The following is a 25,239-nucleotide window of genomic DNA, read 5'->3' on the forward strand; positions in this document are numbered from 1 at the left end:
ATTGAGTTCTAGTTTCAAAACATTGTGGTCTGAAAATAGGCAGGGAATGATCCCAATCTTTTGGTACTGGTTGAGACCTGATTTATGACCTAGGATGTGATCGATTCTGGAGAATGTTCCATGGGCACTAGAGAAGAATGTGTATTCCGTTGCTTTGGGATGGAATGTTCTGAATATGTCTGTGAAGTCCATTTGGTCCAGTGTGTCATTTAAAGTCTTTATTTCCTTGTTGATCTTTTGCTTAGACGATCTGTCCATTTCAGTGAGGGGGGGTGTTAAAGTCCCCCACTATTATTGTATTGTTGTCAATGTGTTTCTTTGCTTTTGTTATTAATTGCCTTATATAATTGGCTGTTCCCATGTTAGGGGCATAGATATTTACAATTGTTAGATCTTCTTGTTGGATAGACCCTTTAAGTAGGATATAGTGTCCTTCCTCATCTCTTGTTACAGTCTTTGGTTTAAAATCTAATTTGTCTGATATAAGGATTGCCACCCCTGCTTTCTTTTGGTGTCCATTAGCATGGTAAATGGTTTTCCACCCCCTCACTTTCAATCTGGGGGTGTCTTTGGTTCTAAAATGAGTCTCTTGCAGACAGCATATCGATGGGTCTTGTTTTTTAATCCAGTCTGATAGCCTGTGTCTTTTGATTAGGGCATTTAGCCCATTTACATTCAGGGTAACTATTGAAAGATATGAATTTAGTGCCATTGTATTGCCTGTAAGGTGACAGTTACTGTATATTGTCTGTGTTCCTTTCTGGTCTATGTTGCTTTTAGGTTCTCTCTTTGCTTGGAGGACCCCTTTCAAGATTTCCTGTAGGGCTGGTTTTGTGTTGCAAATTCCTTTAGTTTTTGTTTGTCCTGGAAGCTTTTTATCTCTCCTTCAATTTTCAATGACAGCCTAACTGGATATAGTATTCTCGGCTGCATATTTTTCTCATTTAGTGCTCTGAATATATCCTGCCAGTCCTTTCTGGCCTGCCAGGTCTCTGTGGATAGGTCTGTTGCCAATCTAATGTTTCTACCCTTGTAGGTTACATATCTCTTGTCCCGAGCTGCTTTCAGGATTTTCTCTTTGTCTCTGAGACTCGTAAGTTTTACTATTAGATGTCGGGGTGTTGACCTATTTTTATTGATTTTGAGAGGGGTTCTCTGTGCTTCCTGGATTTTGATGCCTGTTTCCCTCCCCAAATTAGGGAAGTTCTCTGCTATAATTTGCTCCAATATACCTTCTGCCCCTCTCTCTCTTTCTTCTTCTTTTGGGATCCCAATTATTCTAATGTTGTTTCGTCTTATGGTATCACTTATCTCTCGAATTCTGCCTTCGTGATCCAGTAGTGGTTTATCTCTCTTTTGATCAGCTTCTTTATTTTCCATCATTTGGTCTTCTATATCACTGATTCTCTCTTCTGCCTCATTTATCCTAGCAGTTAGTGCCCCCATATTTGATTGCACCTCATTAATAGCCTTTTTGATTTCGACTTGGTTAGATTTTAGTTCTTTTACTTCTCTAGAAAGGGTTTCTCTGATAACTTCCATGCTTTTTTTCAAGCCCAGCTAGTATCTTTAAAGTGATGATTCTGAACTCTAGATCTGACATCGTTCTAATGTCTGTATTGAGTAGGTCCCTGGCAGTCGGTACTACCTCTTGTTCTTTTTGTTGAGGTGATTTTTTCCATCTTGTCATTTTGTCCAGAGGAGAATAGATTAATGAGAGAACAAAATGCTAACAGGGTAACAATGTTCCCAGAAAATATACTCTAAACAAATCAGAAAAGGCCTGAAGCAGTGGGAAAAGAAAGGGAAAGAGAGAAAAAAGTAAAAGAAAAAAAAAAGGAAAAGAAAAAGATAAAGATAAAAACAAACAAAAACAGAAAAAACCAAAAAAAAAAAAACCCAGAATGTGATCAAATATGATCAGGCTGGTATATATAGATCAGTGCCACACACTAGATTTTGGGTGTATTTTGGTCTGTTAGAAGAAAGTGCCTCCCAAAATTTTAAAGAAAGAAAAACTTATATATGTACAAAAATAAGGGTTGATATGATGAAGGGATGGAATATGAATGTAAAGATGAAAATTATAAAAAAAATTTTTAAAAGGAATTGATAAGAAGTTTTTGAAAAAAGAAAGAATTGGATTTAAAAAAAAAGGAGAAAAAAAAAGGGAGAGAATATGATCAGGCAGGGGAGTAGAAAAAAACCATACACTAGGGATTTAGGGTATATTTTGATCTGTTAGAAGAAACTATCTCAAAATTTTAAAGAGAGAACAACTTATATATATATATGCCAAAAATACGGGTAAGTACTATGAAGGGATAGAATATGACTCTAAAAATGAAAAATAAAAATGTTTTTTAAAAAAGGGATTGATAAGATGTTGGTTGAAAAAGGGAAAAAGACAAATTCAAAAAAAAAAGAAAAAAGAAAAAAATACATTAAAAAAAAAGTAACTTTGAAAGACTAAAGAATCATGGTAAAAAAGCCATGGATTCTATGTGCAGTATTCCCCTAGCGCTGGAGTTCTGCCGTTCTCATTGATCGGTAAACTTGGTCTTGGCTGGCTGTTCTCGCTGATCTTCTGGGGGAGGGGCCTGTTGCCATGGTTTCCAAATGTCTCTGCCGGAGGCGGAATTGCCCCGCCCTTGCCGGTCAGGGCTAAGTAATCTGCTCGGATTTGCTCTCCGGAGCTTTTGTTCCCTGCGAGCTTTCCGTACAGCTTTGGAGGCGGAGAGTGAAAATGGCGACCTCCCAATCTCCACCCCATAGAAGCCAAGCACTCGGGGCCCGCTCCTCAGTGAGCCCCCAGAGAAAAGCCGTCAGTCACTCCCATCTCCCTGGTCTCCGGCCGTACTCCGTGCTCCCCCGGCCTGTGACTGCGTGTTTCTATCTCTGGCACCCAACCCCGTGTGGAGTCTCCAAACCCAGCTGATCCCTGGGGTGTGCTCCCGCGCCACTCCTCCCGGGGGAAGAAGGGGAGTCTCCCCGGATCTGCCGCTTGTTGGGTCCCTGCTGGAGGAGCAGTGGCCCGACTGTGCCCCGGATCACAGTTTATGGCAACCCCAAGCTGAGGGCCCATGCCTCAGCTCCGTCTCTGCAGCCGGCTTCCCAGCTCCCATACCTGGGAGCTCTGCCGCACTCAGGTGCCCCTGGTCTTTCTGTGACCCCTAGGGTCCTGAGACCACACTGTCCCGGAGGGTTCCACCCCCTGCTTAGCCACCAGAGTGACGTCCCTCAGCGGAGCCGACTTCTAAAAGTTCCGATTCTGTGCTCCGCGGCTCTATCACTTGCCAGAAGCGGCCGCCGGAGGCCCTTCCCCCGCCGTCTATCCTCCCGAATATCACCTCGGATTCACTTCTCCGCACGTCCTACCTTCCAGAAAGTGGTCGCTTTTCTGATGAGAGAGTTGTTGCTCTTCTTTTCTTCGACCTCCTGTTGAGTTTGTAGGTGTTCAGAATGGTTTGATCCCTATCCAGCTGAATTCCTGAGAGGAGATGAAATCCAAGTCTCCTACTCCTCCGCCATCTTGCTCCGCCCCCCAAGCATATTGGCTTTTGATCCACCCTTTCTTTTAAGCCAAGTTCTTTTAGGAAATTTGTTCAAAATTGTACCATGTGAGATATGGGTGAGAGTAATTCTTTGTCAGAGAGGTATGTTAAACATTATGATCGATTTCTGTGGAAGGCTATACTTTGCCACGTGTGGATTTCTCCCCCACCCCCCACTCCACGCCTGCTTTATTAACATATAACACTGTGTAACTTTAAGGTGTATAATGTGATTGTTTGATACACATATATATATTGCTAAACGGTTACCACTATAAGATTAGTTGAAACATCCATCAACTCAGATAATTATAATTTACTTTTTTGGTAAGAACATTTAAGATTTACCCTCTTAGCAACTTTCAAGTATACAATATAGTGAATGTTTTTAAAAAGGGGATTTATTAATCCTTGTCAAATATAATTGCTCTGTAAAAATGAGATCAGGGCAAAGAACAGAAATTTAAGTTTGCATGGGAAATTTTGAGCTTGGATTAGGCTGCAAAGTACCAATATAATACAGTGTATTTGGAAACTGTCAAGCTTGTGAATTGCCAAACACCCTTTGTAAGGAGGAGCTACAGACAGATTTTGAATCTGAGCCATTTACTGTCATATAAATACAAAGACCTATTTCTTTATAGGATATACATTCTTTTAAACTCTGAAGTGGCACAAGATCATTAATGATTTTAAGTGTTATCTTGTACTAAATATCTGTTTTAAAGTTTAGCTCTTCTGTTTTCTTTTCTTTTCTTTCCTTTTCTTTCTTTCTTTCTTTTTTTTTTTCCGGAATGCATTCTTGGAACTCGTTATGTCCCTGCATATAATTTATACTGGATAAAAAATGGGATCTCATTCGGTTTTTAGTATTAGGCTCTTTGAGGCTATTTTGCTTCAATATAATTTGATTATTTGCTTTTTATACTTACTAACAGGTATTGATATTTGTATTTGAAAAATAAATTAATGTGGAACTAATTTGGGGAGGATGTTTGGTGATAGTGGACTATTTCACAGTAAAAATTATTTAACAAGCTTGGAAACATACTTTCAAGTATTCTATTGATTACTGTAACATTATCCTATACAAATAACTCTCCATAAAGGTCAAATTACTTACCAGGTAGTCTTTAGTGAATCCTGTACTATACTGATGACAAATTAAAATTGAGATATAACTATGGATATAAAATAATTGTAGGGAGCCCATAAGTCATGGTTTGATTAGGCCCTTCACTCACAAAATGAAGACGTGGGAGCTCAGTTACATGACATCACTGATCTTCCTGTTCTGAGTTACTGTCTCTCCCTCTCTTGATGTCCCTCCCCCTTCATAATTAAAATAATAGCCTACAGCAAGCAGCTTTTGTCTGAACATCAGTTTGCAGCCAGTGCGCTTATGAACTCCATATCAAATCTCATGGAAACTTCTGAGCAAGGGAGGTATATATTTTTTTCTTTTTATTTTATTTTTTTTTTTTTTTAAAGATTTTATTTATTTATTTGAGAGAGAATGAGAGAGAGCACATGAGAGGGGGGAGGGTCAGAGGGAGAAGCAGACTCCCTGCCGAGCAGGGAGCCCGATGCGGGACTCGATCCTGGGACTCCAGGATCATGACCTGAGCCGAAGGCAGTCGCTTAACCAACTGAGCCACCCAGGCGCCCGGGAGGTATATATTTTTTATTTTATTTTATTTCCAAACCAAGGGCTATATTTTTAAGGTAATTTGGAGTGACTAAAAGAATACCCCCACAAGAATTCAGTTGCCTGTCAAGGTACATCACATGGAGTGGGAATGGGGTATTCAGAGTCCCACGCTTGTGTAGACAAGTGCGCAGCCTGTTTTTGTCCAGTCCTAACCCAGACACTTAGCTTGATAGCAGATAACACTGACACACTAGACATCAGAAAGTTCCAGGCCACTGAGATCACATAAGTAAATAAATATTGTATAATCCTACATATAAGCAGAACTTGAAGTGGTGTACTTTAAGAGAAGGCAATTGAAGGAATCCTGAGGATACTGTTTTAGTGCACCCAAAGGGAGACACATGATCTGCATAAGAGGAGAGATATATAAGTTTTATAGATATCTCTATAAAACATATATATGCATAATAGAGATCTATGTAAAGGGATATCCATAAAACTTTTAATCGTTGGTCTTACTACTCTATAATTGCTTTCCAGCTATTGAATTATGATTCTGTTTCTAAAATAAATATCATTGATATGCTTTGTGTTCAAGAAAATAACCTTTTGAAATTTTTCTCATTCTTTCATAAGTAGAGCGTATTCCCAATGTGCTCGCAATCAAGAAGCATTAAAAATAGATTAAAAATCTTTACCCCAACTACTTTTATAGGATACATATCCTAAATGTTAATATTTTCCCCATGAGTTTTCTTTAATGACTTCAGAAGGATAATAATAAGAATGTGAAAATGCTAAGCTTATTTATCATGAAATCACTAACTTTATCTTTTCTTGCCTCAGGTTGATTGGTATTGATGAATTTAGGCTCTACAGTGCTTGTTTGGCAGAGATGCTTGTGAATTCCACTGGTGATTATAGCATAATTTCCTGTACTGCTAAAACAATTACATGGGAAACATATCTTCATTTCAGATGTGTGCTTTTGTTTGCAGTTATAAGATGTAAGTGATAAATAAATGATAAAGCCCACATGTTCTTGCCATAGTAAGTCCAGTTCTGAGACTAAGAAGTGGTAATAGTTTTGTCCTTGACAAAATATAAGCTGCAAACAGCTGTACTTTTCCTTTCTGCTGATGTGAATTTCCCATGTTAAAAGATGAAATGCAGTGTCCCTGTGCTTTTTAAAACTCTCTTTCAATCAATATTATTATTACTACTAAACCAAATGTCTTGTGTAGTGTCTTCCAAATGTAAACAGATAGGGCGTCTTTGCTGACTATCATCTGGTTAGACTTTATTAGTGGCTAATTTACTGCCAAGAACCCTCATGGTACTTTACAATATAAAATTCTATACACTATTTACTTTATACTAACCTATAACAAATATGTCTTCACCTTTTTTATGTCTTTACTTTCACAAGTGTTTTAGGTTTATTTCAGCAAATATCTTGAGAATAGATGACATGGAAGGTACTCTGCTGGACTTGTCACCTTGGGGTCTATTCATGCTCTGGAGACATCTCTCCTCTCATTTCTGATACATTTCTTGTTTTAAGAAACAATGAAGAATCCTGGAAGTTCCTATAACTGACTGGGAAATGATGAATAGTGTGTGATAGATTTTCTTATCCCCCAAATAGCAACAGCTCTGTGCAACTTTGTTATTTAGATGTGAAAGAAAACAAAATCAAACTTCTCAAAGAATCTCAGGTGAGTAGTATCAGGGAAGAAGTTTAGATATGCTGCCTCTACATTCTCTACCACTTCACACACGTTTTTATTTGCCTCAAATATGTACCCTTTTTAATCAGGAATAGATGAAGAAACAAGGAACTGTTTTCAAAGAAATGATATTGAGGCCAAAGTGAGTGAGGACTTTGGTATTTTCACTATTTCTGTGACACTTCAAACTACTACTTTAGAACAAAATTCACTGTGCTCCAGATTTCAAGATGACCACGTGCTTAGAATTGTTTATACATTTAATCTAGAAACACTTATTTATGGTTTATGAACAATTATTGACTATCTACCCTGGGCTGGATACCGGACTACAAAATGACTAAGAAACCATCCTCTCTTGAGGGGCTTCTTGCTTGGTTGGTAGACACACACATAACAGAGAGATGCAATTCAGTGTTATATGTGTATGGGGCCCAGAGGAGGGGATGGTCCCTTTGGAAGTGGTCAATCCTATTTCATGGAGCTCATGAAGGAATTCACAAGGTGACATTTGATCTGTGTCTTTAAAGATTGTTGAAGTTTGCTATGCAGATGGGTGTGAGGAGAAAAGAACGTTCTATTAGAAGCAGAAACAGGAACAGAGAGGCAGAGGAATGAAATGACCCTTGAGGACCGTTGAATGCTGGTTGTTCTTGGCCACTGGAGCGTAGCGAGGCAAAGAAAAGAAAACAGCATATCTTGTAGAAGTCTATAGTGGGCCCTAGATAAAATATTTTATATCTTTGTTAAAATCATATTCAGTTTTTAGTAAAAGAAATGCTTTCAGTTTTAAATGGGAGAGTTCAGATTTTAAACTTTGAACCCTTAATTAGAGAAAATGTATCAGAAATTACAAGAATCATAGTTGCTAACAATTATGCAATATTAATCTATCAATATATGTGACCTCTTGTTCAAAGAGCAAACGATAATGGTTGCATGAAGTAAAGAGAAAAATATTTTATTGGTCAAGAAAATAAAAACCAGGGGATTCACATTGCTTTCATAAAAGCATATTTTCACCTGAAAATCACCTGGTGTACTTCTTGAACATACCAAATCCCTGACCCTACCCAAGGAGATTCTGATTCAGTGGCTCTGAAGATGAGGCTCTGGGCTCTGCATTGCTAATAAACTCCACAGGTGATTGGCTTATCCACTGAAGTATGAGTACTGGACCCCCTATAGTGAAAATGTGTTCAATACTATTTTTTTTATGGCCTTTAAAGCATGTTTATGTGCTTCAAATATATTTGATTGAGAACGTAGAAATTTTGTCCCAGCTAATTCATCTGATAACAAGACATGGCCACGTGAGACCAGAACCAGGCCAAGCCATTGCCCACGTGGGTAGCAGCAGCTGACTCTAACGGAAGGGCATGTTCCTGTCCATGCAGTGGTCCTGAAAACATTGATCGCTAAAGCACTGGGAAATACAGCCTCTATACCCTTGCTCTTTGTTAACCATCGGTCTACGTATTTGCTGCATGAAATATTCCCATCAGGAAATGTTGGATTGGCTTTCATTTGAGCTAGTATCAGCTCTTCTCAGATGGATCAACAAAAACAGTTAGGAGAGACACCAAAGAGCAAACTGCATTCTTTCCTTAAATGCTGTCTGGTACATTGTAGAATACCCAGCAGAGGGGTGGGCATTGTCTCTGCTGAGTTTTATTTGCTTAAGCATATTCTTTTTGGTTATTCTGTTATTTTTAAATAAATTTTGTTGTATTTATTTTTTAATTTTTTAAAAAATTTATTTATTTATTTGAGAGAGACAAAGAGAGAGCACAGAGGGAGAGGGAGAAGCAGTCTCCCTGCTGAGCTGAGAGCCAGATGCAGGGCTCGATCCCACGACCCTGGGATCATGACCTGACCCAAAGGCAGATGCTTAACCAACTGAGCCACCCAGGCACCCCTATTCTGTTATATTTTTAATGATGATAAGCAAAGAAATTATTGGCTTCATTAAAAAAAACTTTGTAGACTTGCAGGCCTGATGTCCAAATTTAGACTCCTGAAGGACGGGAAATGGGGAGAGAAGAAATGTGACTTTCATTCTTTCGTCCCTGTGAATTCCCACTGTTCTTTTCCATTTTGCCTTCTCTGTTTCCTCCTCAGTCTGAGCCTTGGTTACACCACTTCCCATCATTCTTTTGGTCTTCTGTTAGCACAGGGAACAGCAGGACAAACGAAATCGAGATTCTCCTTAATGACAGTTTTCCTGGTTCATGACCTGGTTATTTTCCAGAATCAGTTTATGACGTATGGCTCAAAGTTCATCTTCATGTTTTGAATAGTCCTTGCAGCTTTTATTTTCCATTTTATAATTAAATGGCGATCATTGATATTTAATGTATGTGATATGCATTGTTTAATTTATATGTTCAAAATTGTACCTAGAAATAAAAGTGTCATTTGTTCTCCACTGAAAATTAATAGTTTTTTTTTTTTTTTTTTGTATTTTAGTTGTCAGATTGGGCAAACCACAACAGGATGAGAAATTACTTTTTCTACTTTCCTCACCTCAGGTATTGATGACATATGGCAATTTTCTTTTTGGGAGATTCTTTAGAAAAACCACAAATCCCATACATTCCAATTTATGAAACTGCAAGTTTTAAAGCCCAAAAGGGATGGGAAGGTTTTTTTACTGTTGTTGTTTTGGTCCTTTTGTAAAGATTCTGAGTAATAATACCAGAAACAGATCAGAAGTCCTTGAACTTAACATAAGTCTAGAACACACTAGATGGTGCTGTTATCCCAATTGCAATCGTGCAGTGGAAACCCTGCTAGAGTAAAGTTAGAATAAAGCTAGAATAAAGGAAAGAATGCTCAGGGTGCATATTGGATTTTGTCTTCCAGCAGAGGATACACTCATATCAGATTATATAATTCACTTTCACCGCATTGCATTTGCATTTTCCTCAGAAATGACTTGCTGAAGTTTTGTGCTAACACAGTCTTGTTTTTTAAGGATGGGTGCGTACACACGGACACACGTGTGACGTTGAGACCCGGCAGGTATTCTGTTTTATCTAACTTTATTTCTGATTTTATTGCTCATGACTTCATCAAAAGAGCACTCAGTTCCGATCAACTTCCCTGGACATGGCTTACCTCCTACCACCTCCTGGTTTCCCACTATTTTACTCAATATGGGATATCTCTCCATCATCTGTTTCCATCCATATTTTGCCTGTTCTCTATTGATTGCATCAATCACTCTTTCCTCTGGCTTCCAGTTGGCATGGCTAATAGGAAGTACAACAAGAAATAGGAAGGTAACAGAAAAATAGAGGTATTTATTCTCCAATCTCCTTCTGGGCCAAATCATGGGTTGGCATGGCTCCATTTCTCCCTATTAGGCCACAGGTCTGGACAGGTTTATGGTAATCACTCCCTTCCTTTGCCCCTTCAAGCCAAGGTGTGGTAGCTTTGATGCTTCACTGTTCCTGATTTGCCTTAACTTTGTCTCTTTAAAATGTTTTTTTCCAGTTTTATTGAGAAACAATTGACATACATCATCATATAATTAACTCTGTCTCTCTTAATCTCTCTGTCATCAACTGATTGAAATGTGATATCTATGACCCATATACAAACTATGACCCATAGGAGGTCCTTAGAAAATGAGTTGGCTCATATAAGACATTATTCTTTCTGATAATGTGACCAAGGCATCACAACTTAAAGGATTGTTTATATAACTGAGATTTTATTTTCCCTTACTCTCAGGTCAGAAGACAGCCTACTCCAACACACACAAATGCTTGCTCTCATTTGCTAAGATATTCAAAATAAGCATATTAATTATTGGAAGATATTTATTATTGCATAGAAAGGAAATTATCTACAATAATATTAGTGATAGCTTTCCTTGTATCCAGGCTAATTGCTATTTACATATTTTCTTATTTTAAAACAGTCCATTTATTATTTTTCTGCTAATATACAGGATCACTGACTCAAAGAACTAAAACTATGGCTTTCACACCATTATCTGAGAGACCTAGGGATTCCCAAATTAAATTTTTACTTCAGCATAAAAAACAAAAAGCATGTGATTTTTAAGCTTTTAGCAAATACGTGATCAAGATGGGCATCAAGGTATTAGATGGTATAAGAAGTTATCTTGAAATGCCAATACTAACATCTCATATGATAGGATTCAGATGAAAATCTTTTCTGCTTACCAAAGTAATAACTTAAACAGGTTGAGAAATCTGTTCATCGATTCTCTTCCAACACAGACAATAGCCATGTGGAACTTTTTATTCAGCTGTAAAATAGCAGTAATTTATGTAACTCACAGAGGTTTTAGGACGATTAACTAGCATAACAATATATATGGCATCCTACTCAGGGCTGGTAAAATGTGCTCCACATATAGTAATTTTCTTATTTTTCTCAGAATCGGACAGTCACTCACATTGAAGCTCAGGCCTCCTGATTTCAAGTTCAAGGTTAGTTCTGCCTTACGACGCTGCCCCAATTTGCCTTGATGTACATTAATTTCTTTTTCCAGTTATAATTTTCTCTTTGCACATATGTAGAACATAGCAGCAGATCAGGAAAATCTAGGCTGCAATACAGATTTTACTCAGCATTAGGAGTTTCGCTGGTATTGCGTTGTCTGTCAGTGTATGTAGTCATTATCTTAGACATTTGTTCATTTCCCCTCTGATATTACAAACTCTGATATAAGAAAACCATGGCCTATGTGATTGGGGCATTTGATTTTTCACTCATAATTTGCTGTCATTTTTGAGATTATGAATTAAATGACCCCTTAGACCAGGTGTTTCTGACTTATGCCTTGCAGACACTGCCTACCCGCTTCCTAACATTGGACACCTGAACTCTGGAAGAATGGTATGAGACCCACGTGCGTCTGTCTCCTGCCAACAGGATTCCACTTCCTACTGATCTGACCCATTCTTTGGCTGATGAGGTCATAGGCCTGACATTGGGAGAGAAGGCAATCCTGGGGGAAATGAGTTTTTTAATTCATTTCGAATGTAAGAATTCGAGTCAAAATCTATCACCAGTGAAAGGAAATGTGTAGTTGTTGAGTTAGAAATTTGTAGTTCTTCGGTAGTTCTTCAATCTCCTTTAGTTGAAGCCAGTTTGATGTTTTCACTCTTTGGATATCCAGGAAAGGACAGCCACACAGAATCAATGGGTAAAGGTGAAAACACCACATAAAATCTTCAGAGAAAGAAAACATCTGAATTCCAGTCCCTCAGTAATAGAATACAGACCTTAATTTTCTTTAAAAATTTTCAGTTTCTCTTGAGTTTTGCCTCTATCAATCAGGCATCAAGTACTTACATAAGCATGCCTGTATGTTTGCAGTTGTAAGAACATATTTTACATGTGATAATATGTGTATATAGAGATAGAAACATTTTAAGATCATTCTCATATTTTCTAGACCCGATGTCTGGATTTTTGTGGAGAATCACATAATTTGTCTTGCTGATGAGGCTGCCTTGGTTGATGCTGGCATATGCAATGCATGAAGGACAATGACCGTTTTCAACAAAGAAGCCCACAAAAGAATATTCCATCGAGGGGCACCTGGGTGGCTCAGTTGTTAAGCGTCTGCCTTCGGCTCAGGTCATGATTCCAGGTCCTGGGATCGAGCCCCGCATCGGGCTCCCTGCTCCGCGGGAAGCCTGCTTCTCCCTCTCCCACTCCCCCTGCTTGTGTTCCCTCTCTCGCTGTGTCTCTCTCTGTCAAATAAATAAATAAAATCTTTAAAAAAAAAAAAGAATATTCCATCGATATGTACATTACTTCCCAGAAGTGTTGTTACTTACAGAGTGAGTCATAAGGCACAAGCCCTCTGCTCCTGGTGCACCAAATACAGCAGCTGGGCATGTGTACTTGGTCACAGAAGGGCCAGGAGTGACATTCTGCCGTACTCTATGTCCTCAGACCCCTGCTCCAGGCCCAACAGTTACTTCAAATGAGAGAGAGATAAGAAAGATGGGGTCCTAATCATCTTCCACTTTTATCAAACCAAAGTCCCCGGAGGAAAACTAGGAAAACCCCACTCAACGCAGAGAAAATGAATCCCATAGGTTGCGACACCAGGAAAAAAAGGGCGGGAATTGAAATAAAAGAGGATACTATTGGCACATCCAGTACAAATATGATTTTTTTACTTATATATGAAGTATTGTTATGCAGACTAAGAAAATTTGAGATGAGGTGGGTTTTTTTTTTTTCCCTCTGAAAGGAGCGTGTTTTTTCCTTCAGTGATACATCACCATATTTGGCAGACATTTGTCTCAAAACATGCAAATTGTCATTTGTAAATAGTAATTGCTAACATTTTTGAGAACTTACCATATGCTAAGTGTTTTAGATTTTCGCTTAACACTCACCACCACCCTGTGACATATTTTCTGTCCTCTGCTTTACTAGGAGGGTCTAAGGAGATTAGGACAACAACAAGGTCAAACATGTAATTAATCGTGCCTGGAATATAAATGGCTGTCCAGTAACTGTGCATAATCCTAGCAAGAAAGAATGAGGGAATGATCAGTAACAAAGATGCTTTTCATTTATAAATCAAGACACTCATGAGATAAAAGAATGATTCTCGAAGAAACCAGAGATACTTATCAAAATGGTCTTTCCATGCTTATTGGCCACAAGGATGATATAGGAAGGCACCACTTGAGCATATGAAATAACAATGGCTAATTTTGATTTTTGTTAATTAACACATTTTGTCCTTACTGAAAACAAAAATGACCTCAACCCTGGTCTCTAGAGGACAACATAAGCTTGAAGATAGCATTCAGTAAATGATGCTGCTTATCTGGTTTTGCACACTTGGGAGCTAAGATCCTGATTGTGATAATCACAGCTGAGTGATCTTTGCAGCTGCAATTGAGGAGCAAACGTTAAATACAATTGAACGCCATCTAAATATTGACATAAAAGTTGAAGTTCAACCAGAGAGGAAGAGTATGAAAAGAATTCAGAATAGAATAAAGAAGTAGATTCATTGAATCCAATCTAGTTATACAGTGACTTATGTGAGCAGACTGCAGATTTAAATCAGACTTGAAAATTGGGTAATGTGTTGCTAGAACCCAAAGACAAAATCTTCAAGAGCAGCCATTTAGAAGGCATGAAGTTTGAGTCCCTCTCGACATTGAGCTGACCATAAGAAGCTCAGCTCATTATTTAAGAACATACAAAAATTGGATATATGCACTTTCACCTTTCTTGACCCCAAAAAGAATCTCTCTAGTTAGTATGAAACCTCAGAAGATCACCTCAATGTTCTTTGGATAATAAACCCAGGTATTTTGTGAAGGTGGAATTATTTAATTAGTAGGTATTACAGATTCACTTGGGGAACCAAAATATCTGTTTTCTGTTTCTTTTCATAGCTGGACCTCCTGAAATTTAGCTGGATTCACAGAAACCCATCCAGGGACTACATTTCTCAGACTCCCTTGTAACTGTAACCATATCACTAAACTGTGGACAGTGCAATGTGAGCAGTGGTGAATTATACTCCTTCCTGGTCTTTCCATTAAAATAATTGAGTGCGTAGAACCCTGGCTTTTTATTCCCTTCCTGCTGGGTGGGAGATGGTTGCAACTGCTTTACTTAAAAATATAAAACACATTTTGGAGATGGAATAATCAGTCTGGTCAATCCATAATAGAGGAATTACTTTACTACCCACCTACTTCTAAACTCTTACATGAGAAAGAACTAAAATGGTATCTTGTTCAAGCAAATGTATTCTAAATAGCTTTATTGAGATATAATTTGATATACTGTAAAGTTCACCTGTTTTAACTGTATAATATTTATAGAACTGTGTGACCAAGACCGTAACTTACTTTTAGAACATTTTCATCACCCCCCAAGCCCTCAGCTGTACCCCTCTGTCCTAGACAACCACTGATCTACTTTCTGTCTCTAGAGATTTGCCTATTCTGGACATTTATATATGTGATATTATATAGTATGTGGACTTCTGTGACTTTCATTCAACACAATGTTCTTAAGATGCATCCCTTTTGCAACATGTATCAATACTTCATTGCATGTCATTGCCAGGTAATATTCCATTGTATAGATACACCATAATTTGGTTTTTCATTCATCAGTTGATGGACATTTGGGTAGTTTCCACTTTTTGGCTAGCGTGAACCATGGACATTAGTTGACAAGTTTTTATGTGGACATGTTTTTCATTATTCTTGGGTATATATTTATAGGAGTGTATATATATATATATATATATATTAATAGAATTACTGTCATATAGTAACTCTATGGTTAACATTTTGAGGAACTGCCAAATTATTTCCAAAGTGACTGTAGCATTTTTTATATTCCCACCAGTAGTATATATATATATATATAAATAATATGTGTATATATATATAAACACATATATACTATATATGTATGTGTGTGTGTGTATACAAAATAAATTATTACATAAATTATATACTGGAATAAAGAAATCAGGGACAGATGACTTACGAGCATATTCAGACCATGAATCTAAGAGATAGAGAGACAAACAATACTAGCTTGTTGAAATATATTCCAAGAACAGAGTGCAGCCCAGGAATGTCTTACTTTGCATATAATGGGAGTTACGAATATATATATATATATATATATATATATAATGGGAGTTATATATATAATTTATAAAAATTATATTTAATTATAATTACATATATTATAATGTGTCTTGAAGTATCTTTTTTATACAATTGAACTTCTACCCTTGAGTGAACATCAAAATATTTAAAAACCAATGCAGCATAAGGAGCAACCAGTTTTGTGCTGAAGTCTACTTAAAGTGGCTCTTGAGAGCCAATTGTTAAATATTTAGGAATTTTATCAACCAGTTATTAAGTCTTTGGTACTTGAAATCACCCGTTGGTGAGTATTTACACCACAGAAAGTGGCAAATGCTACAAATCAGGGACTTTCTGTTCCAGAAAACTGGTTTATCACACTACTGGAACCAACCAATCAGAATGGATGCTAATACCATAGGAATAGAGGCCAATTGTCAAAGTTTCTTTTATATCAGTGAATTCTAGTTGAATATCAACTCTGTTTATTCCCTAATTAATACATTGGACATATGGCTTAACTCCAGCCAGATATAAGTATAGAAGTAGTAAAATAAACTCAAAGCATTCATAATTTTGTGGTAAGTTTGGACATTACCTTCGCTTATGTGATATTTAAGTATTTGTAACAGATTTTGGCATTTTTAGAGAATGTATGAGATTTTTTTTTAAAAGATTTTATTTATTTATTTGAGAGAGAGAGAGAGAATGAGAGAGCACATGAGAGGGGGGAGGGTCAGAGGGAGAAGCAGGCTCCCCGCTGAGCAGGGAGCCCTATGCGGGACTCGATCCTGGGACTCCAGGATCATGACCTGAGCCGAAGGCAGTCGCTTAACCAACTGAGCCACCCAGGTGCCTGAGAATGTAGGAGATTTGACTTAAGTTTTAATTTATGAGAATTGACTTAGACTCGTGACTTTAAGTTAGAAAGTATGAGAAAATTATTGTTCATAAACAATGTTAAAAATTTTAAATGACTTGGTGCTCACTATATCTATAAGTCAAATCTATTAGATTTATAGGGATGCTTAAGTACTTAAAAAGTTTTGTTTACAAGAGGTATTTGAAGTATTTCAAAAGAAAATCAAATACAATAAACTGATAGATCCAATTGACCATGGTTATTAAAATGCTTCTCCTGATGTTTGTTAAAATTTACCAGATTACTCAATAGAATAAAATGATTTACTAGTTGAAATTCAAGGATTTAGGAAAATATAAATTGTTAAATTTGACTTTAATAAATCAAATATTACTTTGTAAAATCAAATTAAAATCTGTCCTAGTTACTAAAGATGCTCTCAAGGACATAAAGGACACTCAGTGACATGAAGAATCTATCTGGGCAGGTATTTCTAGGTTCCTGACTCAAAGGACTACCGAAAAGTATGTAAAAAGATTTACTGAGAAGGACTACCCCTACACCCTAGATAGAGAACCAGAAGTATACACCATCTGATTCTCATAACAGTCTCCATTTCCTCTTCACTGGGAACTTGTGGTAATAGTTTGTCATCATGATTGAGAGATGACCCTGCCTTAGCCCAGTGGCCTCTTCCATTCTGATTCTTGTTTGTGCTCCACAACCAGTATTTTAATCTCTTCACATCCAGGGTCCTTGCAACTATTTTCAGATTCTCCATCTCTGTTGATGCAATTTCAGTTTGCTTCAAATATTAAATATTTATTAATAACTTTTCATACAAATTTAAAGTGCTCTGGAGAGTGCTGGTTGCCAAATGGAGGACGTTATCATGGGAATGGCTGTATTCCAAGGTCTCTGCCTCCGCGAGCTTCGTTCTCTGCTCTCTGTGTCTGCCTGTCTCCCTGCAGCAAAGAGAACGCAGTACTCCACATTTCTCGTGAGAAGAGTTCCCCCTTGGCTTGAAGTGCAATTTGTAAAGTCTAAATCCAACCGTATCAAGATTCTTTTTCTTTTGCACAATTTAACATCCTTCCTAGTAGCAACGGTTCAGAGAAATCCCTGTTTATATTTTTACTTTTTCTCCTGAATGTTTTGCTTATTATAGTGAGAGTTACCATTCTACCCCAAGCTAACCCTAGATATCACATGAGCTACAAGAACAGTCTTTCATTGTGACACCTGATTCATTCAGCACATTCTGTTAATGCTTCCAAGTTTTAAATGTACAGGCTTTCTGTTGTTGTTGTTTGTTGTTGTTGTTGTTGTCGTTGTCATAAGCAACTTCCAACCTCATGTTCACAGGAGGACATCTGCAGGAAACCCCACTCTGGTTTTCATCCTATCCATACTTCAGTGTATAAATGTTTACATTCCTCTGGAGAAAAATCCTTAAGATTCAATATGCTCTATTATCAAAATTTCTTGAGAGATTATCGGAATCTGTTATATACTAATATTCTGTGTTCAAGAAGATAATACAATTTTAAAAGCTTATTTATTCACTAAAGGAGCCAATACTAAGGTTGGTTTTGCCACAAGAGAAACCAGAAACAAATTTATCATTAAAGTGTGTTAAAGTCCTGTTTAAATAAACAAAGCCATTGAAAGACACATCATGGATTCCAAATGCCTTGTTTGTTGGGTGCTTGAGATATTGGCATTGATCTTCCGGACAACCAAAGACCTACCAATACTAAACATGTTTCATCCAATAAGTGCCTACATAGTTTTGATTGACAAAATCCCAACTAAAGCATTTCTGGGAGTGGTTCCTTTGGCTTGGCGTATACGATTGTGAACTAGTATTGCACAGCAAGACAAGACCTTTCAGGCATCACCGAAGGGCTTCCTTGTCGTGTGCTCCTTGGCCTGACAGGACACCTGCGGAAGAGGAAGTGACACAGGTATTTCTAAAGCACTGCCGTGTGATGAGAAATGGAATGATTACAAGCAGGTCATGGAGAAGAAATGCTATCCAGTTTCCCTAAAGTACAACCTCAACAACACTGGATAGGGGCAGAAACTAAGAGAGAACAGTAGCATATAACAGTCAACCTGGAATAAAGAAGTCAGGGACAGATGACTTACGGGCATATTTAGCCCATGAATCTAAGAGAGAGAGGCAAACAACGTTAGCCTGTTGAAAAGTATGCTGAGAGCAGGTCACAGACCAAGGAGTATATTACTCCACACGTAGTGGAAAACACCATCACCTTTTCTAATGGAACCATATACCTATTCAGTGACATGCTTGACTAGGAGGATTGCTCTATATTAAGGATCTTCATAATTGTCTTTGGTATTTTACTCCACTGAGGAAAAACAGATTTTCATGAAACTGTGTAATCAAGTTTTTGAAATAAATTCATTCCACTTGGATCTGTTACTTCAGCTTACATCCTAAACTCGAAGCTCTTGGCTTTTGCTTTTTTTTAAATGCAGGGCTTCCATTTCTTATGAGGGCCCATAGCTCTACCTTCCTTCTTCACCTCTATCCCGAGAGCCTGTTAGTTCTAAAACCCGTCCTCTTCATTCTCCTAGTGCTATGTTCTGTACAAATTGATAATAATGAAAAACAAAATTGTAGTTAAAGTAGCATGAGAATAAAATTCTAAGTGATTCAATATTCTGTACATCGCAGGATTCTATGACTCTGCTATGGAAGGAGAGAAATACCACCTTTCATTTGCAAGTAAAAACATTTTGTTATGCCGAAGTGAAGAGATTCTGAAAAAGAGGAGTGCTTGGTGCTAAGATGTTGACAAATGGATACGTGCAGAGATTGGCCTTTTTAGAGTGTGCATGTGTTAGCCTCCTGAGGGCTCTGGGCTGCCCGCACAGGCCACAGAGGAAGGTAATGCAGTAGGTTAAGGATGTCGGCTCATCCTGTATCTCACCCTCTTGTTTGTACTTGCTTTCGCTCTCTCCCCAATGCCCTCTCCCACACTCTTTCGGTATCTTTTGCTTAAGTCTGACCCTTAACATTACTGCAATAATGCAGTTTGTTTCTACCAATAACTTTCTTGTCAGGAGACATCTGTTCTGTTATGAAAAGTCTCTCCTAGTAAAGCATCAATCATGTCTCACTTGTAAAGCAAAACACATTTTTTGGGGGGGTCCCTAGATAGCAAAATACTGCTGAGAAAACAAACCGTGCAGAAATATTAACTGTGGCATATTAATATATGTATTGTGAGCATGCTTTATTTACCTGCCATTGGTGCTGTGTGATTCTGAGAGTATGGGTTTCTGACTTCTTATATCTGAAACCACAGAGGGTTCGTCAGTGTTCTCCCTAAAAGCATCATAATAGGCTGATTGCCATAGAGATCCACATGATGAAAATACAATGCTGTGTTTTAGGAGCTTTGCTCTCATCTGCTAAAAACACAATTTCTGAAACTGTTGCAACTATCTGAGTCCCTTCCAAAGCTGTGGATACATAATGTCAAGCTACCTGGGAAGTCCTAGACAATCGTTTAGGTGTTTGGAAACACTTAGATGTTCTGCATCATGGACATAAAACATCTGGTTGATGGAACAAAACTTCTTGACATCCCGATGTCCTTGCATTTTACTGACACGCTCACTCTTTACATTTATAAAATGGGATTCTCTGCTTTGAGGCCCACATTATTCCTTTCTAAGTTCCAATCAATCTCATGTATTTCAGCATGTGTTGAGTGAAACAAAAATGTGTTGCTCTTTGCCTATGTCAAGGCTTGAAGTTGGGTATAAAAGAGAAGGTAACGTCGTTTGGGTAAATACTTCTACACCAAAAATGACATTGGATGTTGTTAGAGCTAAAAGCAGTGTGTCAGACAGCGTCCAGTCAGGAAAATAAAACCATGCCAAGTATTTCAAGCAGAAAGGTTTGGATACAAAGGACTTGCAGGACTGGAGAAGTAAAAGGGAGAAAGAGGAGGGCACTCACGGAAGGAGCGAGGTGTAGAGATCGGGAATCTGCTTGTGTTCCCAAGTCAGATCCCCTGAACATGCACCTGCGGCTTTCTCCGGAGATCCTGCCACCTTCAGAGCTGCAGACACCCAGGAGAGGCTGTTGCCACCAGCCCGTCCCTTCTGCCCCGACGGTGACGACCAGCCGCTGCCAGCAATGTCCACTACTGTGGGTCCCAGAAGCAGAAACTTCTCTCTTCCTCCTGCTTTCTGATCTCTGGACTATGCTTTCAAAGGACAGACCCGAACAGGAAGCCAGCTGGGAAGGGCATGCGGGGCATGTGGTTTGCAGACCATGGAGGGGAGGTTATGGACCCAGAGATGTCAGGTGAGTGAGAAGGTGGAGGCAATGGTGTGTTGCAAGGTCAACATTTTACACACAGGAAATTAGATTCTAATTAACATCAAAACCAAGACACAAATGTTGGGAAGAAAGGGAGGTTCAGAAAGGGGAGGGTATTCCCGAAGCACAGCAAGGGATCTGATACAGGAAGACATTTTCCTGTATCGCCTGTTGACATGCCTTTTTATGTCAACTAAGACATGAGAGTTTTTAAAAATTATGACTTTTAAGTTTCTCAAATAACACATGAATAAGTTCTCCTTGTAAGACATTAAAATTTATTGATCCAGGTTAGTCTTCCTTTGATTACCAGGACAATCTTAGTCCCTTCACAAAAATAATTCTCAGTTTGATGCTTACCCAAAGAGGCTGAACTATATATATATCCTTGAGTAGGAAAAATGACGAAGTAAAATGTAGCATCATTATACTATGGAATATTTATGCTGTTTTGTAAGAGAACAGAATAGATACGTGGTTTTTACGGATAGCAAGGGGAAATTGAATTTACAGGAACATATGTAGTATGTCCCATTTATGAGTTTCCTAAAAAAATGCAAAAGGAAGTCTTGTTTTTGCTCTCTTGTATGCCTCTAACATGGTGTCTGCAGCCACTGCCCCCCAGTGCATGTCTGGGCTGTCCCTCGGAGTGACCCTGCCTCCAGTCCTTTCCCTCTGGTCCAGCCCTGATTCTCTGCTGTGTTTCCCACCACAGAGCTGACCAAAAGAAGGGGGTAGAAACTGGAAAACAAGAAGACAGATGGGTAAACAAACAAACAAAAATAAGCCAAGTTAGAAGTAACATCTTAGAATTCTGTTACTGTGAAAACATGGTTTCTCAAAAACGCCACGGATTCTCAGCTCTGTGAAAAAGTTAACAAACTTGTTTTGACCCTTCCTTCCATCCTTCCATCCTTCCTTCCTTCCTTCCTTCCATCCATCCTTCCTTCCTTCCTTCCATCCATCCTTCCTTCCTTGTTTCCCTCCCTCCCTCCCCCTCCCCCCGTTGTTCTTTCATCAATGCTTAGATTAGCTCCATGTAAATAATGAAGGTGTTGATTAAAGGAGAAACATTGTAAAAGATAGTAAATAATCTTTGAAAGACATCTTTTCTAGATTCCTAAAATTCTGTGTCTGGGGGAGGGATCATTGAGGAAAATGCAAAACAAATTCAGCTGCATTGAACATCATTAAAAAGCTCAGGTGATGAGGAAGCATTCAAATTATTATAATCTGGCTCTCCCCCAAAGCAGACCTGAGATTATGCTTGTTGGCTTGTTACAGAGAGTGTGCTCTGGGAGCAGAAGTGAGGGACAGATGGAGTGAAACCGGGAAAGAGGGAATGTCAATACAAGATGTATTGTTGGGTTGGTCATCACTGTGTGTGACAGACGTGCCATTTCACCATGACCTTCTGAGAACCTTTATGGAATGCATCTCAGAACTATCTATTTAAAGGATGAAAAAGGAATGCACTTGCTGTCAGTTTCTCTCCTCCATTCTTCTCACATGTTGTCAACTCTTCTGTGGGCTTCCCACACCACAAGGTCAGAGAAGACACTGGGAAGGGAGCCAGAGAGAAGTAGTAGGTGCCTGAGATGAGGTCTGGCCCAGCCACACCTGAGCAGAGGTGGTGGCAGCCCGCACGGAGCTTGTCACCATAGCTATAGCTGAATGTGAGGCCGCGAGAACTTGGACACAAGAGGTATCAGATCCGTAATTCTTGAAAACTGTTGGAATTAATCACCCAAGTCACATATTGGCGGGTGAATGTGAGTGCTGTATTATATTTAATATGACTTCGATCTACCTTTCTTCTAGTGCCCATCATTATGGGATGAAGGGACTCTAAACGGGCATATATTTTTAAATGTCCCACAATTTACAAATATATTTGAATATATAAAGCACACTCCTTGAAAGCAGGAACCATTTTACCATTTCTATGCTTAGTAGAGGGACAGGCAATCAAAGGTACTCAACAAATATTTAATCATGGGTGTAAATGAAGATGATCTTCAAAGACACTGAACGGTAAGGTGAACCCAATCCAATCATTCCTTTCAATGCCGTACAGTGTGAGGGGGGAACCCTTCTCTGTGCATTAACTACCGGCCTCTGCTTCTGGTAAGTGTAAGGCAGAAAGGCGGGGGTGGGGGCTAGGATATTGTGGTAGAGGAGGAGGGAATGAAATACTCTGCCAAAATATACTAGATGCTCCGTAAGTCATGTGTCCTGACCCCAGTGTATGGGATTAGCTCATGTCCAGGCTTTGTTTTCCGCCATTTTCCTGTCTCCTTATCCCCACTGCCTGCCTGAGAGCTCTCAGTCATTTGTGGTTTTCATGTCCACACTGTTCAGCTCCTATTTTAAATCATAGCATGAGGAGTTGTCCGTTTCAGAGGGACAGAACTAGAAATTCCTAAGGACTATCTGGAGCTTGCTGCGGACCACCTTGAATCTATTGTTATTCCTGCCATCAGCTTCTCCACAAATGCGCCAGATTTCAAAAAAAGTAATCACTTAAATGAGAACAGTCTAAAGCAATTCCAAATCAGTGAATACTGTGTCTCTGCTTGTCCACAGAGCCCCATCCGAGAGGGATGCTGGCTTCTCCTGCTATTGGTCTGTTTACACCAAGCGGACTTGATATTTTTATCTGTTTACAAAGCGGTACAAAATGTTTACACAGTAGTGACCCGGTTTCTGGGGCTGGAAGTGCTGTTTGCAGTAGAATGTTTTCTAATCTTCCATGAAGCTCTAATCGTGTGCATTTAGTGAGGCCGCAGTTCCAGTTGGTGGGAGCTGTTTGGAGAAGGGCTCCCCTTCAATATCGACCTTGTTTTCTTTGTCTTCTGGAGGGTGGTTTCAGAAGCACTCCCATGTCCCAGACTGCTTGTCTTTTACTGTAGATTTGATTCAAGCTGAACACGTTGGGGTTCTGAAAATGTGTATTTTTAGCCATGGAACTTTTGAAATTCTGCCTGTATTGTGCAACAGCAGAAAAGAGGCTAATGGGACCTCTGGTTTGCCACAATTTTCTTAGAACCACAGTTTACACCGACGTGTATGTACCCCATCTTTGGTAAACGTGAATTATTCCTGGATCTATCCCTGGAAAGCACAAATAAGTTTCTCTACATTTTAACGAGGCATCATCTCCCAGGGACAGGGAACTTTTCACTTAGGGCTAGGTTGTAATTCTTTGTAGACGGAAACAAGGACAGCCTGACTCACCTTGCAGGGCAGATGGGACTGTCAAATGCGATAATGACTATGACAGCCTTTTACAAGCATCATGAAACTCAATATGAATCAGGTTACTATCCAGGTATATTTCATTTGATTCCAACCCTGAACTCCATCCCTTGACTTAAATTCATCAGCAGAAAGTGGAATGTAGGGAAGGCACTGATGTGCAAGTCACAAGCCCTATGTTTTCAACCCCTCTGAGTATACACATAATATCCCGTTAAGTCACGTATCTTCTCTGGGCCTCAAAATCTTCACTGGTAAAGTTAAGTGGCTGAGTTAAGAGATATCTATATTCCTTTCAGCACTATAATTCTTTGTAGTTATATAATACACATTCCTGATGAGATAGAAGAGCCCGATGGGGCGCCTGGGTGGCTCAGTCTTTGAGCATCCAATTCCTGATTTTGACTCAGGTCATGATCTCGGGGTCCTGGGATGGAGGCCTGCATCAGGTTCTGAGCTCAGCAAGGAGTCTGCTTGAGATTCTCTCTCCCTCTGTTCCTTCCCTGGCTTGTGTGCACTCTATCTCTCTAAAATAAGTAAATAAATCTTCAAAAAAAAAAAGGAAAGAAAAAGAAAAGCCTGATGTCCTACTACCTAATTATGAGATAGGATCCTTCAGCTTCTTCTTCACTTTATTTTCAGATAATTGGTCTGGTTGAAAACCCTTTGAAGTTACTTAAAGACACGTCCCTTTGTCTACTAATCTTAATAGCAAAATAATGATATCATTTTCATTCTATAATATGTTATGAAAAAGGGATATCAAATTTTTTGAAAGTGTGGAATAATTTCTGAGGTGATTAAACAAATTTAGATTAACTGATTCTGAATAAATATGGAATTTATTTGGGATTCTGGGAATTGCTATACGTACACCCCACACCCCCCAGCCATCATTCCCAGCCCAGCGCCCACCTGAGCCCGTGGAGCATGGAGGACTGGTGGCTGGGGAAGGCGGCAAAGTAGGGATGCTTCGGAAACTACCCTTCTACCCGGTGTTCCCCAAATCTTGTTGCACAGAATCCTAGTTTCACGAACTGTTATAGATAAGGCATGAAAAAGTTTCCATAATTAAATGAGTCTGTGAAACATTATATTCAACAAATAGAACAGATTTTCTCCCTATGAAACTTTCTCCGAGCTTTTACTGTGCTAACATATATTCTCCATCTCTGACAGAAA

This window comes from Neomonachus schauinslandi, chromosome 2 (genome assembly GCF_002201575.2).
Source record: "Neomonachus schauinslandi chromosome 2, ASM220157v2, whole genome shotgun sequence".
Lineage (NCBI taxonomy): Eukaryota > Metazoa > Chordata > Mammalia > Carnivora > Phocidae > Neomonachus > Neomonachus schauinslandi.